The sequence below is a fragment of the Hypanus sabinus genome, chromosome 2 (assembly GCF_030144855.1).
Source record: "Hypanus sabinus isolate sHypSab1 chromosome 2, sHypSab1.hap1, whole genome shotgun sequence".
Lineage (NCBI taxonomy): Eukaryota > Metazoa > Chordata > Chondrichthyes > Myliobatiformes > Dasyatidae > Hypanus > Hypanus sabinus.
In genome coordinates, this window is record NC_082707.1 from 112129199 (window position 1) to 112149399 (window position 20201).

At 41.9% G+C, this 20201-nt stretch overlaps 1 protein-coding gene across 11 annotated transcripts in view; it reads left to right on the top strand.

Moving 5' to 3' along the window:
- Nucleotides 1–20201, top strand: part of LOC132382284 (titin homolog) — a 354914-nt gene that overhangs the window by 190920 nt on the left and 143793 nt on the right. The window lies entirely within an intron of this gene.

Here is a 20201-nt window from a genome sequence, read left to right on the forward strand (position 1 = left end):
ATGGGAGTTACATACAGAGTCCTCAACAGTAATAAGAATATGGTCTACAAATTACAACGGGTGATAGAAAATGCATGCCAAAAGAGCAAAGTAACAATAGGGGATTTTAATATGCAGGTAAAGTGCTCGATTCCAGGGGAATTTCTAGAATGCCTATGAGCAAAGTTCCCTCAAATTTGTATTGAACAATGTGTGCAAAAATCTTGTGCTATGCATTTTTTTGCCCGGTGACAACATGTACATACGCACTGAATTTTTAAGTAAACCTGAAGCTATTCTGAGGATAATAAACTACCAAACCCAGTTTGTTGTTCATCATTTAAAAGAAATATAATAATAGTCAATAAGGACTTTGATCTACTCTGGGTTTAATCATTTTTGCTCTCATTTATCTGCACTGTCATAAAATATAAGTAGCCGGTTACGAAGGATTTTCTTGCCAGAGCTTTTGCACATTTCTGATTTGCTTGCTAAATTGTGCTTTAAAAAATCAAGCTTCCAATTATCACTCCACTTCTTCCCATTTGCAAATTCTCCAGCAACTTTTGCATTGCAATAATACACACAGATAACACCAATTTCTGTATTGTACATAAATATTTCTCATAGCTACACATTCCTGACCTCATGAGCTTTCAGTATAGCAGTTTCTACTGTTTCATTAAGCCGTTCCACATTAAATGAACTGGCAGTTCTTCTACGTTTCACACCATTTGCTTCTTTGGAATTTGGCATAAAGAATCAATAATTTCTTCAGTAAAAACAGTATAAATAAGCCAGTTCAAAACCTGCAGACAAATCATCACAAATCCCACTTTGTCAACACCTTCTGCATCAGAAACCGGAAAAAGAAATGTGATTGTGTACGATCTTGAAATATATTTAACATGCTAATAAGGTAAAGGATGACAACTTTTTTTGCGCAGTTTAGATTCCTTTGTGCACTAGTAGCAAAAGTTGTGTGCATGCGCACACCTTGGAGGGATCATTGCCTATGAGATGGCTTTTAAAAGCAGCTCATGGTTGAGCCCACTAGGGAATCAACTACAAACAAGAGAAATCTGTAGCAACACACAGAACACGCTGGAGGAACTCAGCAGATCAGGCAGCATCTGTGGAAACAAACAGTCAATGTTTTGGGCCGAGACCCTTCATCAGGACAGAAGAGGGAGGGTACCGGGGCCCTATAAAGAAGGTGGGGGGAGGGTGGGAAGGAGAAGGCTGGTAGGTGCCAGGTGAAATGCCAGTAAGGAGAAAGATCAAGGGGTGGGGGAGGGGATAGGCAGGAAAGGTGAAGGAGTGTAAGGGGAAAGCTTTATGGGTAGTAGAAGGAGGCGGAACCATGAGGGAGGTGATAGACAGCTGGAGAAGGAGGCAGGGGGAAACTGGGATGGGGGAAGGGAGGAGGGAATTACCAGAAGTTGGAGAATTCAATGTTCATGCCAAGGGGTTGGAGACTACCCAGAAGCTATATGAGGTATTGTTCCTCCAATCTAAGTTTGGCCTCATCATGGCAGTAGAGGAGGCCACGTATGGACATATCTGAATGGGAGTGTGAAGGAGAGTTGAAGTGGGTGGCAACCGGGACATCCTGTCTGTTGTGGCGGATGGAGCGGAGGTGCTTGATGAAGCGGTCCCCCAATCTGCGTCAGGTCTCACTGATGTAGAGGAGGCTGTACCAGGAGCTCCGGATGCAATAGATGACCCCTACAGACTCAGAAGAGAAGTGTTGCCTCACCTGAAAGGACTGCTTGGGGCCCTGAATGGTGGTAAGAGAGGCGGTGTAGGGACAAGTGTAGCACTTACGCTTGCAATGATAATTGCCAGGTGGGAGATCTGTGGGGAGGGACATGTGGACCAGGGAGTCACGGAGGGCATGATCCCTGCAGAAAGTGGAGAGGGGTAGAGACGGAAAAATACGCTTAGTGGTAGGGTCCTGTTGAAGGTGGCGGAAGTTGCAGAGGATAATATGCTGGATCCGGAGGCTGGTGGGGTGGTAGGTGAGGAAAAGGGGAACTCGGTCTCTATTGTGGTGACGGGAGGATGGGGTGAGGGCCGAAGTGCGGGAAATGGAGGAGATGTGGGTGAGGGCATCATTGATGACAGCAGAAGGGAAAACACGATCCTTAAAGAAAGAGGACATTTGACATGTCCTGGAATGGAAAGCCTCATCCTGGGAGCAGATGCAGTGGAGACAGAGGAACTGGGAATAGGGAATAGCATTTTTGCATGTGGCAGGGTGAGAATATTATTTTGTTTACAGTATAAGTACAACACAGAAACAACATTTATGCCAGTGCCAATATTTATGTATCACATGAGCTGCCACCATTCCAGTAATTCAACATATCCTTCTCTTCCTCTTTTATCTCTCTTACCCCATTGATGTTTTTATGCTAGTTGCCATGATCAGGTTGCAGTGGGTAGGATGTTACACACTCTAGCCCATCTCTGATACTGAAGTTTTTATGAATTCTTATGAAATTTGGTTGGTGACAGAATGAACCTAGTTCTGGTCTTCCCAAAAAGTGAAAACATCTGCTCTTGTTTATCCAGTCATGCACTTTCAGAATGTTAAAGACTTCTATCTAGAATTCAGTCATCTTTTGTATTGGAAAATAGAGCATCAGATTGTTCAGTGTTTGACTTTACGGCTCTAGAGACATGGGTTTGATTCTGACCTTGGGCGCTGTCTATTTGGAGTTTGCACATGTTCACAGTGAATAGTAAGTTTCCTCCTGATGCTGTGTTTTTTCCCCACTTGCCAATGTCATACTGTTTGTTAAGTTATTGTAAATTGTCCTTGGTATATGTGGGTGGCAGAAGAGTAGGCATGGGGTGTAATGAATTGACGCGGATGCCAGAGGAAAAGGTACTTGATACAGTAGGCCAACTCTTTGGTTGAAATTCAGATCAGAGGAATCTGGAATGAGAAAGAATGGAAAGGAATAGGAGACAGAACAATTAAACAATTAAGAAAGAAGCAAGGAACTATGAAATTAAATGATCAGGAAACATAAAATGATGACATATTGTACACATCAATAAAAAGAAAGCTGAGATGGAATATGGCCATTTGTGAACACAGGAATTAAAATCACAGGTAGTGATGGAGAAGTCAGGAGTATCATATCATTGTTTTTGAGTGTAACTCTTGCTTCAGCTAGTGGCTTAATATAGGGGATGATAGCCCCCAGCCCGGCCAAACAAGAAACCTCGTTTGGGTGGATGCTGCGCGATGCCCCTGTTACAAATCAGTAACCCAAAATAACAAACAGTATATAATATGCAATTAAACGATTAAGCTTTATTATTCTTAATTTGACTATATGGTTAATAAAGGAACCAAAAAAAGAAAAAGGGCCCATTCTTATAAAACAGTCCATTGCATAATTTTGGAGCTCACTGATAAGCCGGTTGTGTACTATCAACCTCCGCCAATCGTTGCTGCCCTTCAGACCCTCACTCCAAGTCCACTCCGTCCGGCGGTCTACCAGTTCTCTCCATTCACGTCTTCTATCCTCAACTCTTTACGCCAAAAGACGTGAAAATCTCTCTTCCAGACTCACAAGAAAGAATAACAGTTCTCTCATTGGCTAGCACCCAGCATTCCAAACCCCGTTATCTCTAGTCATAACTCAAACATTGCTGCTACAGAGAAACCATCACATTATCAGTGAAACCTTACAGCATGTTACACTCTTCCCACACCAATTTAGTCGTGTACTCATGACATTGAGATAATTCGCTAACCCCTCCTGCAAAACACAAAGCCCAATCCAGGTGTAAAAGGCAGTGACATAGCAGGGTCACACTCTGTTACCCTGGTGCTATGTAGGCCAACTTATCCGGTGGTCTCCTAATTCTCTGAGACCTCCACAGCCCATCATCTAACTCTTCAGGTTCCAACACTACTGGGAATACTTCCAGTCTACCTGGCGAGGCCTCTCCTGATCTATCACTTGTGCCCACCTGCAACTCGGAGCCCTTTGCCCCATGGCCAAGCCCCGCTTCCTCCCCGCTGCAACCCAGGCTGCCCACAGATATCCCCCCCACTTCACCTATCTGAATGGGAGAAGAGCTGGGAGTCACTTCCTCAATCAGTGGGCAGTTAATGAAAGGCAGCATATACCCTACGTCCAGCTCCTCATCCTCTGAATCAGTATCCCTCTTGGGGGTGGGAGCTGAGCTAACCTCACCTGTTGGGGGCCTGGTAGTCACTCTGTGTTTCCACAGAGTCCTCTTATTAGGTGTAGGCTCCAAGTCGGGCTCTGGGTCTACCTGCACCTCCTGACCCAAGGGCAACAGGTGGCTCCGATGGAGAATCTTGACAGGCCCATTCCCATCCTCTGGCTTCACCGGGAAAACTGGTAGGTTTGGCACCACATAGGGCGTAGCCGCCCAGCGGTCAGCCAACTTGTGCTTTCCAGGTAGCCCCAAATTCCTTATGAGGACTCTGTCTCTCGGCAGGAGTTGGAGAACCTCACCTTTGATCATATCTCCTCTTATTCCCTTGATTCTGCTTGGCAGCCATGACCCCAGCTAATTCAAAAACCCTTTTCAATTCTCTTCTCATGTCAGACACATACTTCTGATAAGTCTTCAGTGGTAAGTCAACCTCGTCAGTCCCAAAACAGGTCAATGGGCAACTTTGCCTTGTGCCCAAACATCAGATAATATGGCGAGTATAATTATAACTGTGAAGTGGATGCCCAATATGTTGACTCCACCTGCTCTTCTTGCTGATCTCCAGGTTCCCGAGCATGTCTGGCAAGGTATGATTAAACCTCTCTGGCTAGGGATCACTCTATGGGTGATAGGGCGTGGTCCTCGACTTCTTGACTCCAGGCATGCCCAGTAACTCATGGAAGAGTCTGCTCTTGAAAACCCATCCCTGATCACTATGTATTTGCCTGGGAAGGCCGTAATAAATGAACTACTTCTCCCATAACACTTTTGCCACTGCAGATGCTATCTGGTCCTTGGTAGGAAAAGCTTGAACATATCTGGTGTAGTGGTCCATAATGACAAAGATGTTTGCCATATTGCTGGCATCTGGTTCTATTGACAGCAGGTCCAGAGGCCCGCTGCCCGCGTAGGCAGTGTCTTCCACCATATGCATCGAATGCATGACCTGCAGTATTCTTTGACCTCCGACTTCATTCGGGGCCAGTAAAACCAGTTTCTGGCCAATCCATAGGTCTGTTCCACTTCCAAATGTCCAGAACCATCATGAAATGATTTCAGTGCCATCCTCCAATACTTCTCAGGCAGAACCAGCTGGCAATGCCGGGGTCGGTCTGAGAGTGACATGACCTGGTTCTTCAACTCCAACCAAGGCCATTCTCATACTAATGGAGGCACTAACACGCGTTTCATCCTCTCCGCCTGAGCTACGTCTCCCTTTTCAACTGCCGACTGAATGTACTAATGCCCAAATCATCTCGCTGAGCAGCAGCCACTTCCCCAGAACTCAATTCCAGCAGCTTATTTGTCTTCAGAGCAGTCAGGTTACAACAAACTTCGGGGATGATGTCATCAGAAGCCCCCAATTGATCCACTGCTCACTCCTGCCCCTCCTTTTCCTCTGCCTTCACGGTGATGCCAAACTGACACATGACCTTCACCCCCAGGGCAGGATTGCTTTCCCACTCCTCATCACTGATCAGTGGCTTATGCGTCCATCAGGACAAAGCATCTGCATCAATGTTCCGGCTTCCGGACCAGTACTTCAGACTGAAATCATATGCAGACAATGCCACCAACCACCGATGGCCTGTGGAATCCAGTTTTGCTGAGGTCAGGATATAAATGAGAGGGTTGTTGTCCGTCCTCACCTCAAACTTGGCCTCATAGAGGTAGTCACTCAGCTTATTCACCACTGCCCATTTTAACACCAGAAATTCCAACTTATGCATAGGATAGTTTTTCTCAGAGGGTAACAGACTCCAGCTGACAAACGCAATGGGCCTCAACCCAGAGCCCTGATCCTGATACTGGACACCCCCAAACCCTCTCGGCTGGCATCTGTGTGCAGTACATACGGCAATGGGGGGTCCGCAAAAGCTAGCACCGGCGCCTGGGTCAGCAGCTCCTTCAGCGACTGAAAGGCCTCTTCACATTTCACATCCCACCTCAGTCCAAAGGTCTCCCACGGGCTAAGATACTCTCCACCCTCCTGTCCTTTTATTTAAAATGGAAAGAAGGGATGAATTATATATACTAATCAAACTCATGATAAAAGCTTTAGTCTCAATGGATTGCATTTCAAAAATTGGGGTAAGTGATAACAGAAGAATTCCTGTAAGTATAATAGATCATTAGGACATCTTGCAGTTCCAGAGGACTGACAAGAAGGTATACTGAATGTGACTGGGAATTACTGATCAGTTGGCCTAACGCTGGGGACAAGGGAAAGTGGAATTAATGCTAAAGGAGAGTATAGAATAGCATCTAGAAACAAGACAATAAATAGTATGGATTCATAATGGAACATCATATTCAACGTCAAATGTTTTAAACAAGTAATTGACCAAGTAGATAGTGGAAATTCAATAGATATTGTATCTAGGTGTAAGCCTCATTGTAAATTGCAAGATGAACTTCAAACATTTCTGGCTGAATTGCAAATGAGGTTAAAGCATTTCAGAAAAGTCATACAGTAATTTTGAAAGTCTGTGGCCAAGAAGGGCAGTGTGATCTGCCTCAATGACTATAATCCAGTAGCGCTCATATTGATGGTGATGAAATGCTTTGAGAGGTTGGCCTTGGCTAGAGTCAACACCTGTCTCAAAAAGGACCTGGATCCATTGCAATTTGCCTACCACCACAATAGGTCTACAGCAGACCCGATCTCAATGGCTCTCCACCTGGACAATGCAACTTCCCATGTCAGGACACCATCATTCCTGCAGTCCTGATTGAAAAGCTACAGAACCCAGACCTCTACCTCCCTCTGCAATTGGATTCTCAGCTTTCTAAGGGATGTGTGCTTAACCCACTGCTCTATGCTCCCTACAGCTATGACCATTGTTTGCAGAATTTCAGATGATGACAAAAGGGCATAGGGGAGCAAAATATACCAGTTAGTTGAGTGATGTCACAGCAACAACCTTGCACTAACATGAGTAAGACCAAAGAGCTGATTTTGGACTTCAGGAAGGGTAAGTTTAGGGAACACAAACCAATCCTCAGAGAGATCAGAAGTGGAGAGAGTGAGCAATTTCAAGTTCCTGGTTATCAGTATCTCTGAGGACCTAACCTGAACACACAAATTGATGCAGCTATAAAGAAGGCAAGACAGTGGCTATATTTCATTATGTGTTTGAAGAGATTTGGTTTGTCAACTAAAACACTCAGAAATTTCTACAAATGTACTGTGGAGAGCATTCTGACAGGCTGCATCACCGTCTGGTATGGGGAGAGGGGGTGGGGGGGGGATACTGCACAAGATCGAAATAAGCTGCAGAAACTTGTAAAATTAACTAGTTCCATCATGGGTATCAGCCTCTGTGGTACCCAAGGTATCTTCAAGGAGCAGTGCCTTAGGAAGCCGACATCCAACATTAAGGACCCCCACCACCCAGAACATGCCTCTTCACACTATTACCATTGAGAAGGAGGTACAGAAGCCTAAAGGCACACATAAATGATTCAGGAACAGCTTCTTCCCCTCTGCTATCTGATTTCTAAACAAATATTGAACCCATGAACACTTCCTCACTACTTTTTAATTTCTGTTATTTTTCACTACTTAACTATTTAATAGACATTTATATTCTTAGAGTAACTCAGTGTTTTTCTCTATACAATGTTTATCACTGCTGCTGCTGTAAAGTTAGCACATTTCATGACATATGCTGGTGATATTAAATCTGATTCTGATTTGTTTCATGAGAGTGAGCAGTGTTAGGGAAAGGAGGTGAAATTACATGAATGCACCTTATACTTAAAAACACTGTATAACTGGAAATAGTGATGTTTGTGGCTCTTGCTGAGAACCCTCTGCCCATGTGTTGTCCTTTCTCAGTAATCAGTCAGAATTCTTCAGTGAGGATCAGGTATTGAGCAATCCAGTAGGATGAAACTACTTTACTCTCTTGCATGGGAGAAATTAGACCCCAAACCTACAGCTTAACAGATGGCACTAGCCTAGCAATGGCCCCTAAATGGCGATGAGAGCTTCCACAATTAGTTATTCACATCCACCGATTTCCCTTTTCTGATTGCTGACCAATCTGACAGATGCTGATGCATTTTATTCCCGTATGTAGAATGCTGCTTGATTTGCTGAGTTCCTCCAGATTTTATGTTTGTTGTTCAACAGCATCTTTCTCTTTGTACACTTTCCTTTACTTGTCCCCCTCATGCTGCCGACATTCCTTTTTATCTCTCTTATTTTTCCTGGGCCAGGCATCTGGAAAGGAGATAAGTAAATGTGTGAGAGAGAGATTAGAAGAGCTTACCTATAGCCCTCTATTTTACTAAGCTCCATGTACCTATCTAAAAGTCTCTTAAAAGGCCCTGTCATATCCGCCTCCACCACCGTTGCCAGCAGCCCATTCCACGTACTAACCACTCTCTGAGTATAAAACTTACCCCTGACATCTCCTCTATACCTACTCCCCAGCACCTTAAACCTGTGTCCTCTTGTGGCAACCATTTCAGCCCTGGGAAAAAGCCTCTAACTATCCACACGATCAATGCCTCTTGTCATTTTATACAACTCTATCAGGTCGCCTCTCATCCTCTGTCGCTCCAAGGAGAAAAGGCCGAGTTCACTCAACCTATTCTCATAAGGCATGCTCCCCAATCCAGGCAACATCCTTGTAAATCTCCTCTGCACCCTTTCTATGGCTTCCACATCCTTCCTGTAGTGAGGCGACCAGAACTGAGCACAGTACTCCAAGTGGGGTCTGACCAGGATCCTATATTTAATAGGAGAGGCAACATTACCTCTCGGCTCCTAAATTCAATTCCATGATTGATGAGGCCAATACACCATTCGCCTTCTTAACCACAGAGTCAACCTGTGCAGTTTCTTTGAGCGTCCTATGGACTGCCACCCCGAGATCCCTCTGATCCTCCACATGCCAAGCGTCTTACAATTAATACTATATTCTGCCATCATATTTGACCTATCGAAATAAACCACTTCACATTTATCTGGGTTGAACTCCGTCTGCCACTTCTCAGCCCAGTTTTGCATCCTATCAATGTCCCACTGTAACCTCTGACAGCCCTCCACACTATCCACAATACCCCCAACCTTTGTGTCATCAGCAAACTTACTAACCCATCCCTCCACTTCCTCATCCAGGTCATTTATGAAAATCACAATGAGTAAGCATCCCAGAACAGATCCCTGAGGCGCCCCACTGGTGACCGACCTCCATGCAGAATCTGGCCCATCTACAACCACTCTTTGCCTTCTGTGGGCAAGCCAGTTCTGGATCCACAAAGCAATGTCCCCTTGGATCCCATGCCTCCTTACTTTCTCAATAAGCCTTGTATGGGATACCTTTTCAAATGCCTTGCTGAAATCCATATACACTACATCTACTGCTCTTCCTTCATCAATGTGTTTAGTCATTTCGTCAAAAAATTCAATCAGGCTCATAAGGCACGACCTGCCTTTGACAAAGCCATGCTGACTATTCCTAATCATATTATACCTCTCCAAATGTTCATAAGTCCTGCCTCTCAGGATCTTCTCCATCAACTTACCAACCATTGAGGTAAGACTCACTGGTCATTAATTTCCTGGGCTATCTCTACTCCCTTTCTTGAATAAAGGAGCAACATCTACAGCCCTCCAGTCCTCTGGAACCTCTCCTGTCCCCATTGATGATGCAAAGATCATCGCCAGAGGCTCAGCAATATCCTCCCTCACCTCCCACAGTAGCCTGGGGTACGTCTCATCCAGTCCCGGTGACTTATCCAACTTGATGCCTTCCAAAAGCTCCAGCACGTCCCTTTTCTTAATATCTACAAGCTCAAGCTTTTCAGTCTGCTGAAAATCATTACTACAATCACCAAGATCCTTTTCCTAGAGAATACTGAAATAAAGTATTCATTAAGTGCCTGTGCTATTTCCTCCAGTTCCATACACACTTTTCCACTGTCACACTTGATAGGTCCTATTCTTTCACATCTTATCCTCTTGCTCTTCACATACTTGTAGAATTCCTTGGGGTTTTCCTTAATCCTGCCCAGCAGGCCTTCTCATGACCCCTTCTGGCTCTCCTAATTTCGTTCTTAAGCTCCTTCCTATTAGCCTTATAACCTCACCCTTTTAAAGTTCTGTCCTCAAGAAATTAACCTGGTACTTTTTCCAGCTTTAAATTTGTCCCTGCTTTTAGTGAGTTGTGCTATTGCTTGTCTCCCTCGGATGTTACAGTTTACATCCTTTATCACACGACTAAATATCTTACATTATAAAAGGAATGTATACTATTGTCAGAAAAAAATACCCTCCAATATGTCCCTGTACCTGATTCAATTTTCCCTTCTGAATATACCTACTTACAACTAGTTAATCTTCCATCAATAATGATAACCCATCCAGTCCTTGCTGAGGTTTGGAATGACTTGATTTGCATCAGCACTCATCCATTTATTGATACAGTAACATGGGGGTAGCTGAGATTCAACACCAAGAAACTTAGGTGGGAAGTATTTGGAGGTCACCGATTTCTTGCAAGCTTTGAGTTTAGATGGTATAGAGGAACAAAAGGACATCAATTATGAGATTTATGCAACAAGTTTGCAAGCCCAGAGCAAAAGCACAGACCATGTGCCCTTCACTGCTTTTACCTACTGAATAACTATGAATGGGTTTTAATTTGGATCTGATTTTTTCTTCCAATTTATTTGATTTTTTTACAGCTTGATATATAATCTCTGAGCTATAATAGCTGTAAATAGTTACAGCTGGTTGTACTGTTGTTTACAGGTATTTAAAAGGTAATTTTCAGGCATTATTAAGGACTAGAAATCTGTTGTATATTGTTTTTGTTGTATGTTCTAGGTATGTTCTATCTGAAATCTGATTAATAATTCAGTCAGCTCCTTTGTGAGTGAATTGAAGCAGTAACATACATTCAAGCAGTAACATACATTCAAGCCAGGTCCTTGCTGTGAATGCTACATGCATGCTTGGAGCAGTAAGATCCGCACAGTGATGTGAGATAGCATTTTGGAAAAGTGAGAAGTACAGTCTATTCAAAATGGTTTCAAATGATGAGTTGAGCTCTGCTCCATTGTTAATTAAAAGGACCAATCTACCCAGTTATCTGTATTTGAATTGTCTCCTCTAAGCACTTCTCTTGATATTTCTTCCCAAGCACCCTGCTTTGAATGTTCCATTGGCCCCTCTGCATGTATTGAGTTTAGCCTTTCTATGTCCCTTTCCCTCAGCCATTCACCCCACTCATCAGATCCCAACCCAATTGTGTGTTTGCCTCAGTCTCCTCCTCTTCTATCCTACTGAATTCCAATGCCCTTGATGCTATGAATGCTCAATTCTACCCACAGTACTCAGTGACACCAGAATTAAGCTTCCTTACCATTTTCTAATCAAAATTCCCATAGGAAAAGCATTTCTATCCCTTTATCTTTGTCTTAAGGAGTGTTCAACTATTGGGGAAGAATGATGCAAACTGATGTCTCTTACATTGCAGAACTGGAAGATGGGGATGGGTGATATGGAAGGACAGGAGAAGGAGCTAGCAATAGAACCAGGAACTGGGGTAGGCTGTTTAAAGAAGGGGTTAGAGTGGGTTACGGGACAAGATATTTACTTAGTTCCCCTTCAAGAGCCACAGTTTGATACCTGCCTTGATTAACCAACTTTACCTGCAACCCAGTTGTACATTCCAGGCAGTAACCATTTGCAGTTTGAGCATGTTTTCTTCATGGCATAAAATTATACTGAATTTATTCTGACTGTCAACCTATTTTTACACTAATAAACCCTAACCCAGGGGCTCCTAATCTTTTTTTTCATGCCATGGACCCTAGGTTGGGAATCCCTGTGCCTAACCTATTATTCTTGCCATAATCCCATGAACTCTCTCAGATTCTAATACTCACCTGCACACTAAATGAAATGTTCTGGTCAAGGTGGCACCAGCAAACAATACTTCCTCGGGGGACAGCTTCCAGATAGTCCATGAAACTATTTATTTCACTTCTTCTACGTCTTGTTTCAATCTTAAATGTGTTGCTGGAACTGTTAGAGCCTGCAATTTATAGTTTGGAGATCGGTCAAGTGACCTTTGGCTTTGCTGTCTCTGAGAAAATTCCAGGAGGCAAGCAGCCTCAATGCGATGAAGCTTAGAGATGGAATGCAAGCCTATGATTGACTCCATTTCTCACCGATTAAAGTGTCAAGCAAGATTGAAACATTAATGCAAATGCAGAAGGCAAGTAAGTGTTCAGCGCTGACTACCTGTCTCTTGCTTGCTGCTGTGACAGATCTCTCGTTTGCAGCTCCCGAGGGAAGATCTCTGCACTCAAGTGGTCTCACTCACCACCCCGCCCCCCGCCCCCCACCCAATGCTGTTGGAGGATATTACCGAAGTTCTGCCATTTATGGATTGGACTGTGAACTCTTTCAGTTTTATGATTTTTATATTCTGTGTTTTTGCCTATTCTTTCTTGTTGTTGGTTGGCAATTTGTTAGTTTATTTGCAAGGGGGTGGTTTGCAGTTTGATGTTCTTGCTATTTGCACAATTTGTTTTTCTGTGTGGGGGGCTTTGATGTTCGTTGCCATTTATATTATTTTTTGCATGAAGGGGTGTTGATGTTTTTCTTTAAACAACCTCTGTGGTTTTCATTGTTTTGTGGTTATCTGGAGAAGACAAATCTCAGAGTTGTATACGGCATACATACTTTGATAATAATTGAACCTTTATTTACAGTGACCAATTAATGGGAGGAAACAGGGGCACCCAAAGGAACCATATGAAGTTGTCATGAGTTTTTTTCTGGTCCTGCTGTTATCTTCCATTGCTATTGTGAAAAAATGGCACTGGCAGTAGACGGTGATGTTTTGTGGTTAGCTCACAAAAAAAAAAACACTAGACATATGTCTTCTGAACTGTTACAGCTGGAGATTTCAGCTTGTAATTTCCATTTTTAAAAACAGACTTTTGAATAATCTAAATGCATCGTATGATCTCCTGATGAACCTGAAAGACTCGGCAAACTCAACTCTCTGGAATGCAGGTACAGCACCTAGAAGTAACAAGATGGCCACTAGGAAGGAAGTGTGATCACAGTGGGAGCTTTAGGCCTGACTGAAATGACAAGGAACAAGACCACCACTACCTGGCACCCTCCTGGCCAACATGCAGTGTTGGAGTGTAAGATTGTCCAAGAGCAAGATTGCTGTATCAGAGAGAAATGAGGGACTGCGACATTCTACTGAGACATGGCTTCCCCTATGAACTCCGGGCACTGTACTCCTTCCTGAGAGGTTCTCAAGCCACTTGGTGGATTGGACCTGTATCAGGAAAGGGCAGAGGCAGCATCATGATAAACTCATTGTGTTGCTCACCCTTTTTCTCCCAACCTGGAACAGCTAATGATTATGTGCCAACCAATCTACTTACCAATAGAGTTCTCTGATCTGAACCTGACTGCAATTTACATACTGCCAAAGGCAGATGCCAAAGCTAGCGCTCATTGTATTGAGTGCCATGATTAATAAACAAAATATGGCATACCCTGATGCCTTTCTTGTCCTCGTCAGGGACTTCAATCAGGCGAGCTTGACAAAATCTCTGCCCTGCTATCACAAGCACAGCGCCTGCAGGCAGCACAGAGAACCCAACACGCATGGCCACTGCTACACTACCATCAAGAATGCTTACCATTCCATCCTTCAACTGCATTTCAGAAATCTAACCTTCTAGCTGACCTCCTCCTACCTGCATATACGCTGAGACAAAAGTGCAAGGCAAAAGAGATAAGGACAACAAAAAAGTGATCACAGGAAGTTGGGGAGCAACTGTAGGACTGCTTTGGGTCACTGAACAGGGCCATGCTCAAAGACTCATCAAGGGACCTGAATGAATATGTCATTGTTGTCAAGGACTTTATTGAGATGTTTAGGTAAGTGTGTCCCTACAAAATCGGAGTCTTCCCCAACCAGAAGCTCTGGATGTACCAAGTAATTTGCAATTTGTTAAGGACTAGATCAGTGGCATTTAGGACTGTGATCTGTGTGGTGGAGAGTATATTGACTGGCTGAATCATAGCCTGGTATGGAAACACCAGTGCCCTTGAATGGAAAATCCATCACTGGTAAAGCTCTCCCCATCATTGAACACATCCATACGAAGTGCTATCACATGAAAGCAGCATCCATCATCAAAGACCACTCCCCATCCCCAAAAGACACACACACATCTCACAGCTGTCATCTGGAAGAAGGTACAGGAATCTCAAGATTTACACCACCAGGTTCAGGAACAATTATTATCCCTCAACCATCAGGCTTTTGAACCAAAGGGGGATAACTTCACTCAATTTCACTTGCCCCCATCATTGAAATGTTCCTCCGCCTTACGGACTCACTTTCAAGGACTCTTCAGTTCATGTTCTCGATATTTATAGCTTATTTATTTATTAGTATTATTCTTTCTTTTAGTATTCACAGAGTTTGTTGTCTTTTGCACAGTGGTTGAACGCCCAAATTAATGTGGTCTTCCAATGATTCTATTACGGTTATTATTCTAGTACATATTTATTGTGTATGCCCACATGAAAATAAATTTCAGGGTTGCATATGGTGAATGTATGTACTTTGATAATAAATATACTTTGAATTTTGGAAGTATAAGAGTTAAGATGATACCTACTGCAGGTGTGTCATCTGAAAGGCCACCTCATGTGCAAATTGGCAATTCTGGGCTAAACTTGAATGTGCTCGACAACTGTGGCAGGGGCTTGAATGCCAACACCCTGTACAAAACAAATACAAGCAACCATAAATGGCAATGAGGAATTGCTCTCAGATTAGCTCAATGGCACTTTGGGGGACAGAACCCCTGACATCCCTGTTATCTCAGTCTCTGAGGCCAAAGTGAGAGCTTCCTTTAGGGGGATGAATCCATTGAAGGCAGTTGACTCAGATGGCATATCTGGCCAAGTACTGAAAACTTGTGCTAATCAACTGGCTGAAGTGTTTAGAGACATCTTCAACCTTCTGCTTTGGCAGGCATACTGGTGCCCAAGAAGAAAATGGTAACTTGCTTCAATAACTGTTAGGTAGCAGATATGTCCACTATAGTGAAGTGCTTCAAGAGGTTGGTCATGAAGCATATCTATTCCAGAGGAGCGACTGGGATCCACTCCAATATGCCTATGGTCACAACAGGTCAGCAGCAAATGCTATTTCATTGGTTCTTCACTCAGCTCTGGAAAATCTGGACAATGAAGATGCATGTGTCTAGATGTTCTTCATTGACTACAGCTCAGCATTCAACACTATCATCCCTTGGAAACTCATCGCTAAGTTTCAAGACCTAGATCTCAGTACTGTCCTGTGCAACTGGATCCTCAATTTCCTCACTGACAGATTGGTAACAACTTCTCCCACACTCACCATCAGCACAGGTTCACCACAGGGCTGCATGCATAACCTCCTGTTCTGCTCATTTTATTCATATACACAGTGATGAGTTTCCATGTTATTAGGTACCTGCTGTACTGAGTGTACATTCGGTCTTCTGCTGTTGTAGCCCATCCACTTCAAGGTTTGACATGTTGAACATTCAGAGATGCTGCTCTGTACACTACTGTTGATATGTGTGGTTATTTGATACCCTGTCAGCTTGAATCAGTCTGGCTATTTTCCTCTGATCTCTCTCATTAATAAAGTGCATGACCATACACTTCCCAAAACTGTATTCCATCTGTCACTTCTTTTCCCATTCACTTTCTTTCTTTTTCAATCTTTTTATTATTATTATTATTAATATCAACAAAATAAAATTGATACATAGATAATGGGATTACAAACATACACATTTCAACTGAATATGAAAGAATACATAAGCAATGGTTACAGTATAATTGAGTATTCCCAAATCATGGATGATACAATAAACAAGGCAAACCTAGGTATATCATAATATATATTAAAAAAACTGAAAAAAGAAAAAAAATTATGCAAAAAAACTAATCTAATAATCTAATAACTAATAAGGAAAAAAACAAAAAAAGAAAAAGGAGAAAAAGAAAAAATGGAAAAAAAAGGCTGTTTATAATATCTCACAAAAATACAAAATCATCAGTGTCGTCAACTCCGATCCTCTCAACATATATAAAATCGAAACTGGAAAAACAAATAGGCTTGGAACAGGATCATATTACATCATATGAAAATATTGAATAAATGGTCTCCATATCTTTTCAAATTTAATAGAAGTATCAAATACAACACTTATAATTTTTTCTAAATTTAGACATAACATAGTTTGAGAAAACCAATGAAATACGGTAGGAATTCTTTTCCCATTCTCCTACTCTGTTTACATCTTTCTTCAGACTAACTGCTTCCTCAACACTAGCTGCCCCTCCACCTAGCTTTGTGCCAACCACAAACTTGGCTACAAACCCGTCAATTCCGTCATCCAAATTATTGACATATAATGTGAAAAATGTGGTCCCAATGCTAACCTCTGCAGAACACTACTGGTCACTGGCAGCCAATTTTCTATCCATGCAAGTACCCTTCCTGTTATACCATGGGGTCTTACCTTGTTAAACAGCCTCATGTCAGTTTAAGGAACAGAGGTGGTCAGTAGGTTTGAATTGCTTGGCATTAATGTATCAGAGGATCTGTTCTGGGACTAGTACATAAATGTTGTCACAAAGAAGCCATCACAGCACCTCTTTTTTTTATATATATATAGAAGTTTACATAGATTCGGCAGGTCTGAAAAATCTTTGATAAACTTCTGTAGGCGCACACTGGAGAGTATCCTAACTAGTTGTATCATAGCCTGATGTGGATACACCAATGCCAAGGAACAGAAAAGATGATGGAATGTGGTGGATGCAGTGGTCCATCACAGGCAAAGTCCTCCTCACCACTGTTACATGGAGCGCTGCCACAAGAAAGCAGCATCCATCATCAAAGACCCCCAACATCCAGGCCATGTCCTCTTCTCATTACTACCATTGGACAGAAGGTCCAGAGACCTTGGTTCTCACACCACCAGGGACGGTTATTACCCTGCAACCATCAGGCTCCTGAATCCTTATGGATAACTTCATTGATCACTTCTCTGAATAATAATTCCACAGTCTACAGACTTATTTTCAAGTACTCATGTTCTCAGTATTATTTTTTATTCGCATCTTGTCTTTTGTATTTCGGTATTTGTCAGTCTTTGTTAATCTAAAGTTCTTCCTAAAATTCTATTTTCTCTGTAAATGCATGCAAGAAAATGAATCACAAGGTTGTATATTGTAACATATACTATATATATTACAACAGTATTACAACAGGGGTTGCCAACTTTTTACATTCCATGTGTCAATTTTTTCACATACGAGTTTAGATACGCCAAACAACTCTTGTACCTCCATTCAATTCTTGTAAAAATATGTTAATATAGACATATTTAGCATTTTACATGATATATTGATTTAATATAAAAGCAAGATAAACATTACTCACCTTAATGAGTCTTTTAACAAATATATTTTGTCTTTTGATTTCTTACTTTTTCTTAATTACATATTCTTTCTGTAACTCAGACCCAAGCACTAGCTTCAGTTTTCCTTCTAGTTCAGTCTGATGTTGTGTTTTATAGTGTCTGTTAAGATCATGTCTTCTATTATGTGAGAACGTGTTTTCACAAACAATGCACAACAGTTTTCCTGACGGACCCGCTATAACTAAGAACTCATTTTCCCACTGTTCATTGAACTTACGCTTACTATCACTTTCTGTTTTCTTTTGCTCATTTTCTTTTGCATTGTGATGGGTAACTGAATGTAAAAACAAGGCTTAATTTTCAAAAAAGTACAAAACTGCAAATGTTCACAAAGGATGAGCAAAGCACAACTCCGTAGCGCATGAGTGCCAATTGTAAACTGACTGGCAAAAACCTGCGACACACCGCTGGTGCAGATGCCCGGTGCTTCAGGATCAAACAAGTATCAAACGTGTATTGAACAGTTATGGAACGACTGCAGAACAAAAGTCCTTCTTTCCTAGTTTGACTCATTGAACATTTTTTTAATTGAAAATAGATTAATGTGAATGAAGATAACACTTGCCAAAAGATGTGCACAAAATAATAAAATCACTAAAAATAAGTGCTAAGTTTTAGATTTATTCTCAGTAAAACCCACTTCTAGCTCTAAACTACTTGAATTGCTGTTATAGGTTTTTTTTTTCTACAGATCGGTTTTTGGTTAATACTTTTTGTGTGAGTAGGCTTATTTTTTTAAATTATTATTTCTGGGGTGCAATGCACCACTTTTGGCGCATGCACCATAGGTTGGCCATCCCTGTTGTGTAACTTTGAAATTTGCAGGGAAAAATACAGCAGCGAAGGATGGGATGGTGTTACTAAGGTTTGAGACAACAGCTTTGACAGCTGTGCCATTGCAATTACATTGCCTTTGGACTTTTGGTCAACAGTCTTCATTTTGGTTCTTGACCCCTTTGTTAGCAGTAACAGTTTTGCTCTATCTGTTTTGTCTAAACCTTTACATACATACCTCTATCAGATCCTCTCAGAATCAGAATCAGGTTTAATATCACTGGCATATGTCATGAAATTTGTTAACTTTATGGCAGCAATACAACACAATGCATGATGAATAAATATTGTATAGAGAATAAAAAACAGAATTACAGTAAGTATATATGTCTATTAAATAGCTAAGTTAAAACTGAAGCAGTGAGTTTGATGGCTAATATGAGAGGGCACAGTTTTAAGGTGCTTGGAAGTAGGTACATAAAGGATCTCAGGGGTAATTGTTTTTATGCAGGGAGTGGTGAGTGCATGGAATGGGCTGCTGGCAACGGTGGTGAAGGCGGATATGTTAGGGTCTTTTAAGAGATTCCTGGATAGGCACATGGAGCTTAGAAAAATAGAGAGCTATGGGTAACCCTGCGTAATTTCTAAAGTAAGTGCATGTTTGGCACAGCATTGTGGGACAAAGGACCTGTATTGTGCTATGTTTCTATTTAAAATAAATAGTGCAAAAATAAACAAACAAATTTAAAAAGTAGTGAGGTAGTATTCATGGGTTCAAAGTCCATCTCGAAATCATATGGCAGAGGGGAAGAAAGTGTTCCTGAATTGCTGAGTGTGTCTAAAGATCTCTGATATAAGGAGAACAGCCATTACTTCTCTAATCCATATATGTAAATAAATTCCCTAATTGCTAGAATCTCTCAAGTAAACGTTCATGCTAAAAGGTGATTAGGTTTGGAGTTTGGGCGCTGGCAACCACTGGGTGTTCTGAAGACTTTGGCATTGAATTCATAGTATGGTTTTGCAAAAACTGGAAAAGCAATTTAAAAAGGTGGAAGAAGATGGTTGCGAGAGCACTGGCAGCAGTCCAGTTGACCATTTTCGTGAGGATGTGCCTCTTTGATTAATGGTGCAGCAGTGATGGGGCTGTGGTTAAGTTACTGTACTAGCGTTAGGATTAACAGTCCAGAAATGCAAGTTCAAATCCCACCATGGCTTAGGGCCAGGACTAACAATCCAGAAACCAGAGTTCAAATCTCACCATGATAGGTGTAGAATTTAAGTTCAATTAATAATCTGTAAATTAAAATAATTGCAACCATTCCTCAAAAATCACTAGATTGTTGTAGAAAATCCATAAAGTTCACTAAAATGGGAAGAGGAAATCTTCCGTCTATGCCTGGCCTCTGTGTGACTCCAGACCTATTCAATGTTGTTGACTCTCAAATCACTCTCAGAAATAACAAAATTCAACATGCATTTGTTATCAATCCATACTGTATACAACCTTGAAATTTGCCGCCTTACAAGTAGCCACAAAACAAAGAAATCCAACAGAACCAATTTAAAAAGACCACCAAACACCCAATGTGCAAAAAGAAAAGAACAAATCATACAAACAATAAAAAGGAAATAAATAACATTCAGTTCACAAAAGTAAGTTCACAGCCACAAAGCCTGTCATCACTATA